This window comes from Symphalangus syndactylus, chromosome 6 (genome assembly GCF_028878055.3).
Source record: "Symphalangus syndactylus isolate Jambi chromosome 6, NHGRI_mSymSyn1-v2.1_pri, whole genome shotgun sequence".
In the NCBI taxonomy this organism is placed as follows: Eukaryota; Metazoa; Chordata; class Mammalia; order Primates; family Hylobatidae; genus Symphalangus; species Symphalangus syndactylus.
Genome location: NC_072428.2, coordinates 145796244 through 145803435, shown reverse-complemented (window position 1 = coordinate 145803435; position 7192 = coordinate 145796244).

Here is a 7192-nt window from a genome sequence, read left to right as displayed (position 1 = left end):
ATTCCACTTGGTGTTTGTATGAATTTGACTACCCTAGGTGCCTCATACAAATGAGATCATACAGTATTTGTCCTTTTGTGTTCAGGCTTATTTTGCTTAGCAGAACATCCTGAAGGTTTATCCAGGTTGTTGCATGTGTCAGAATTCCCTTCCTTTTTAAGGCTGAAAAATCTATTGCATGGATACACTACATTTTGTTTATCTATTTATCTACTGATAGATATTTGGGTTATTTCCAACTTTTGGCTATTGTGAATAATGCTGCTATAAACATTGGCATGCAAACATCTGCTTGAGTCCTGCTTGCGATCCTTTTGGGGATACACCCAGAAGTGAAATTTATGGACCATAGGGTAATTCTATGTTCAACTTTTTGAGAAACTGTCCTACTGTTTTCTTCCAAGGCTGTACCATTTTACATTCCCACCAGCAATTTCAGTTTCTTCGTATCTTTGCCAATACTTATCTTCTGTTTTTTGATAGTACCTATCCTAATGAGTGTGGATCTCACTGTGGTTTTGATTTGTATTTCCCTAATGACTGGTGATGCTAAGAACATTTTCATGTGCTTACTGGCCATTTGTATATCTTTAAAGAGGTATCTTTTCAAGTTTTTAGACCATTTTTTAAATTGCTTTTTTCTGTTGTTGTTGTTGGTGGTGGTGAGTTAAGATTCTTTATGTATTCTGGATATGAATCCCTTATCAGGTATATGATTCACAAATATTTTCTCCTACTCAGTGGATTGTCTTTTTAATGCTCCCAAAGTTTTCAATTTTTATGAAATCTAATTTAACTATTTCTCATAGCCAGGAAGTTATTACCAAATCCAATATCATGAAGATTTTCTCCTCTTTTGTTCTGAGAGTTTTATAGTTTTAGTTCTTAGGTTCACGTATTTGATCCATTTTGAGCTAATTTACCTATAGGGCATAAGGTAAGGGTTGAATTTCATTCTTCACATGTGAATATCCAGTTTTCCTGGTACCATTTGCTGAAGATTGTCCTTTCCTCATTAAATCATCTTGCCATCTTGTCAAAAATCAGTTGACCATATACGTGAGCATTGGTTTCTGGGCTCTCTAGTCTATGCCGTTGTAGACTGTTTATATTTAATGTAATTATTGCCATGGTAGGATTAAGTCTATCACCTTGCTATTTGTTTTCTTTTGACTAATGTTCACTCTGTTTCTTTGTTCTTTTTTCTCTTTTTATTTAGATTAATTTAGTATGTTTTATAATTTTATTTTATCTCCTTTTTTGTCTTTTTAGTTATTACCCTTTGTTGTGTTGTTTTAGTGATTGGTTTAGGGTTTACAGTATATATCTTGAACTTATCAAAGTCTACTTGCGAATTATAATGGAGTACATATGTATAGTATTAGAACTTTTCAAGCATATATTTTCATTTTTCCCTTTCTAGACTGTAAATCTTACTGTCATTCATTTTCCTTCTACACATGGTATGAACTCCATAATACAACTGTCTTTTAATGGGATTCAAGTAATAAGATTTTTTTTTATATTTACCCATGTGGTAACCATTTCTGATGCTCTTCATTTCTTTGTGTTGATCTAGGTTTTCAAGTTATGTTGTTTTCCATGCTGCTTAAAGAACTTCCATTCATACTCTCTGTAGTGTAAGTCTTCTGGTGATGAACTCTGCCCACTTTTGTGTGTCTGCAGAAGCGGGCTGTGTTTTAAATGCATATGGTTCTTTCATTTCCATCTTGTAGAGGTTGCCTCATTCCTTGGTTCATGGTCATCTTCCTCTTCTTCTTCCTCTTTCTTCCACTTATAGACTCTCAGGATTGCCTCAGACCCACCCAGATAATGCAGAAAAACGTCCAAGTTTAAGGTCATCTGATTAACAACCTTAACCCTGTCTGTTACCTTAATTCCCCTTTGCCACGAAGCCTAACATGTTCACAGGTTCCAGAATCTAGAATTCACAGGTTCTTGGACATGGGCATCTCTAAGGAGAGGAAATGATTCTGTCTACCACAGTGGAAACATGCTGCTTAGAGGTCAAGGAAAATAAACATGGAGAAGTTCCACTAAATCCAGAATCAAGGTGGCCACTGGGGAACTTAACTTTAATAAAGGCAGGAGGCCAGTGAGAAATGGGTTACAGAAACAGTGGAAGGTAACCAAGTGGAAAGATCAGCTTTAGACTACTCTTTTGGGAAGTTTAGCAATGAGGGGAGACAATAGTTACCAAAAACTGTACTGGCAATATTCAGAGACAGTGTGGTGAAGATAAAAGGAGTTTAGATTACAGGTCTAAGACTGGGATCTGCTCTGATTCAGTATCTGAATCTAGACAATTCTTTGAAGCTCTGGGGGCCTCAGTTGTATATGGAGGGAAAGTGAAAATGCTGGCCTTATCTACAGAACTGTTCTCGAGAAGTAAATAAGACAAGGGATGTGAAAGCGCTTTGTAAAGTGCAAAATTCCACATAGCATAAAATGTTATTTTTGGTGGGCTTGCCTGGCCTACTGTTTCCATGTTTAGGTACCTTGGGAGTTTCTAACACTTTGGCTCATACTCAATCCAAGCAAGGGTTCACTGCCAGCTGTTCCCCAATCTGTACTTCCAGCGAAACACCTTCACATGTGCTTTCCTAAGGGAGGGCCAGAGTTACAAGAAGAAACGTGTCTTTTACTAATATTTGGAAGTCTTATCCTATATTGATTTCCTAATTATTCTTCATCTCATAGAAACCATTATGGTCTCCACTATCAAATAATCCAACTTTAGCTTCCTCTACAGTTAACACTGAGATCTTTCCAAGACTCACTTGGCCTGGAGCAAGACAGCACCATGGTTTCTTTATTCGGTTGCTGCAAAGTCCCACAATTATTAAACAATCCTTTTTTGTTCCTCTTAATAGAGCCACCAGTTGTAACTACTTTCCTTTCTTCATCTCTGAGTTATCTTGGTTGTCATGATTGGAAACTCCTATTGTTATTATTTACATGAAAAATGCTGAGAGACCTTCCCCTGCCCTGTGCCTCCCCCAGCCTTAGGGAAACGAGAGTATTGAATGCCTAGCTTCTCATGTCCCCAAGGATCACTGTCGTCTGGGATACACGGTTGCCATGTTGTTCAAATCATTGCTCAGAGGATTCTTTCCAAATGGAATAATGAATGATCCAGGATTTATGATGTTTTTAAAATACAGTAGAGTGTTTTAGTTTCACATGGTAAATCATTAGATGTTTAGATGGGAATGCATTGTTGGGAGTTAGGCCTAAAATAAGTTCACAAAACATTCAACAAAATGGTGATTTTCATGAAATTTTTGTCTGGGACAGAGCCTGTCTGCTGGCTGCAGAAATGAGGGCTATGAGAAACAGGCTAACAAAAGAATCGCCGTCGCCAAAGCACACTTAAAACCCTTTCAAAGGAGATTTGCCATTTACTTATGGTGACGGTAGGAATTCCAGAATTTTAGCCTTTTCCACCTAGTGCTTTTTATTTCTAAATATAGTTGTGTTGTGAAGTTGAAAAAAATGATCTTTGAGTTACAGTATACCTTGACTAAACTAATTATATTTCAGCATGGATTCTCAGTTGCTCATCTTTGGGAAGCAGTATAGGATTTTATTAAAAACACATTCTAATGTAATAAATACCTGATTAAAAAAATATTTAGAATGATGCATATAATTCTACAGACCTAAAAGAGTGGGGAGATGAAGAGATTTGGAAGCACTGACAGTATTCTGTTGCAACTGGCTTCACCCCTTTAATCAGACCTTGACTGATACAAGATAAATAAAAGCAGAGGGATCACCTTTAGCCTTCTAAACATCCAATACCAATTTCCTGACTTTATGGACTTGAGTGTCTAATCCATAAGCCATGCCAAGGGTTTGATTTGTGGCAGAATTTCAGTGGGTGGGGAGTATAATATGTGGAATAATCTCCTCCCCTAGTAATTTCTTGGGCTTTAGGGAGCAGAGAACATAGAAAAAAAGAGAGAAGATAAAATAAATGAGGGAAGATATAATTGTCTCTCTCATTTTAAGAATTCTACCTAATTTCTACTTCCCAGGAGTATAGAATAAGTAGTTTTTTCTCCTTATTTAAAAAAAGAATTAATTTGGTTTTTCTAATTGGAACACTTTCTACCTGCTGATTACCAATTGGAGTCAGGATCATGAATAAAAGTTTTGAATTATAATTCAAGAGAATTATGTAGTTAAATAATTAAGTTATCAACAACAAAAAGAAAGTCTGGATGCTATGAAGAACAAATGGGGGCTGCTGGGCCTTTCTCCCAAACCCAACCCTGCAGATGTAATGCGAGCTACGAGGTGATGAACAGTCAGAAATGTTCAACAGCAGACGTGAGCATGATCTCAAGCAGTCAAATGGTGGGAGGGTCCAGATGTGAGGGAACAAGGCTAGAGAGGGTCAGGGACAACAAATGGGGGATCAGCTTGGCCTGTCTTCCTAGTTGTGCTTTTTCTTCTTCCTTACCTTGCTCTGAATGGGTCATTTCCTGCACAATGTAATAGTATCAGGAAAACTACAGTGCCAGCCAGAAAAATTTATTATCAGGACAGCAGCAGAAACTGGCTAGGGGTCAGGCAGTCAACAGTAAAATGCCCTGGTGGCTGGCCCACCCTTAATGGTCTCTGCTACTCCTTTCCAACGCAAGAGTTAGGCACAACTGCTCCTGAAAAGAATGGGCATAGTAATGCCTACAGCGGACCTACTGGTAGACTGCTTAGGGGAAAACGAAGAATAGTGGAAACCATGCTGCGAAACTGGGACACCCTTCCCTGGGGTTGTCCTGTCCACCCGCCTGGATAAGAACACAGTAAGCTCAACTCTCCACCTCTCCCCACTGTTAGACATCAATTGACAGCCCAGAGAATGTAATCAAGACCAAAGGGAACATCACCTGACATACAAGAAACTCAAGCACTGTGAAAGACAACCAACAGAGCAGTCTATGCCAGAGGAAGCAGATGTTGTAAAGTAGACAGAATAATAACTGAAATTAGGAAGGTGCTCTTAGGGATTGAATATGTTCTGAGAGCTGAACAAGGGTATTGGGAATGTGGAAAATGAACAAGTAGCTATGAATAAATGACTTGTAGACTTACACTGTAGCCAAAATAAAGCAACAGGGATCAGATTTACCCTCCTGCCTGGGAAAACCAACAAAAGAAAGAAAGAAAGAGAGAGAGAGAGAGAGAGAAAGAAAGAAAGAAAGAAAGAAAGAAAAGAAAGACCCAATGGTTTTCAAGAAAGTGGGCATCAGGCGATGAAGGGCAGCGATCCCTGAGAGATGGGGGCTGGACTGTGGACCCCATGACTGCTTGGGCATGCATCCTGGAGAGAGCTTCCCAGGCACGGTACAGGAGGGGGAACTGAGGTGGATCCCAGAGGACTGCCTGAGTTGAAAAAGAGCTAAGAGTCAGAGAGAAGAGGGTGACTAGAGTTCATAGGACAGAGAACCAGAGGAGAGAGCCACAAAGAGAGAAAACCCCAGAGATCTACAGGGGGTTTCCAATGAATATCCCAGAGAGTATTGATCAACATAGGCATGTGACAAAATTATTTGATCACAGAGAAAGAACCATGTAAAAGAATTAGAACAGTGTCCAGTCTTCACATAGGTCTCAGAATAATACTGGTTCCTACCAGCCAAACTGGAAAAAAACCACAGATCATGAGAAACTGAGTCGAGTATTCAGGGAGATCTTGCCTGAATAAAGGGTGATAATTACCCTACATTGATCTCTACTAGAGAACCACCCAACAAATTGTAAAGCAAAAGCCAAAAGGCTCAAATCATTTACAAGTAACTAAACTACATCCCAGAATAAAGTTCAAGATTTTTAGAAAACAAAAATATCCAGCACACACCAATGTAAAAAAGGTGTGCTCTAACTACACAACAATGTAAAATTCAATATGTGGCATTCAATCAAAATTACCAAGTCTACAAAAAGGCAAGATAATTAGATGCATAACGATAAGTATAATCAATTAATCAAATCTAATCCAGAACTGACAAAATGTTAGCATAGTGGATAAAGACATTGAAGCAGTTATTATAACTACATGTTTTAAAAGAACATATATCCTATATTCTATATGAGTATAGACATTAATGATATAAAAATATTCAAATAGAACTTCTGGAGATGAAAAATGCAGTGTTTAAGAGAAAAAATACACTAAAAAGGATTAATGGTAAATTAGACATTGTGAATGAAAGATTAATAAACTTGAAGGCAAGACAATAGAAACTATCTAAAAGGAAACACAGGAAGAAACAAAAATTTTTAGAAAATTAAAACAGCATTGGTGAGTTGTGGGGTATATTCAAGTAGCTTAATATATGGGTATTTAAAATACCCAAAGGGAAGCACAAAAATATTTGAAGAAATAACTACCAAAATATTTTAAACTTGGGGAAAACTATGAGCCCACAGATCCAAGAAGATCAATGAACCCTAGCATATTTTAAAAAATGATGCTGAGGCACATTATATTTAAATTACTCAAAAGCTATGATAAAGAGAAAATCTTAAGTGTAACCAAGAGAGAGACAGATGGATACACAGTCAGACACAGACATATTACATACAGAGGAACAAGAACCTAAGTAAATGGAGTGTTATTATTTGTCTGTAGGTCAGAAGACTCAATATTCTTAAGATGCCACTCACCCTCAAGTTTATCTATGGAGTCAGTGCAATCCCAATCAAAATGCCAGCAGATTTTTTAAAAAAGAAATTGAACTGAATTTAAAATGTATATGGTAATGCAAAAGATGTAGAATGGCATAAAGCAAATCAACAACAACAACAACAAAAAGCAAGACACAAAACACTTTGATGAAAAGAAACAAAATTGGAAGACTAACCCTACCTAATCTTAAGAATGATTATAAAGTTACAGGAATCAAAGCAGTGAGGAATTGGACTTATGATAGAAGATGGATCAATTTCTGAGAACAGAGCATCCCAAAATAAACTCACACATATAAACCCACAGAAGATGGATCTTTGACAAATCTGAAAAGGCCATGCATTTTAGAAAGAATATTCTTTCAATAAATGGTGCTGGAATAATTGCATAGGCAAAAAAAAAAAAAAAAAAAAGAAACACTTGAATCCATATTTAACACCGTATACAATAATTGACTCAAAATTAATCATAGAC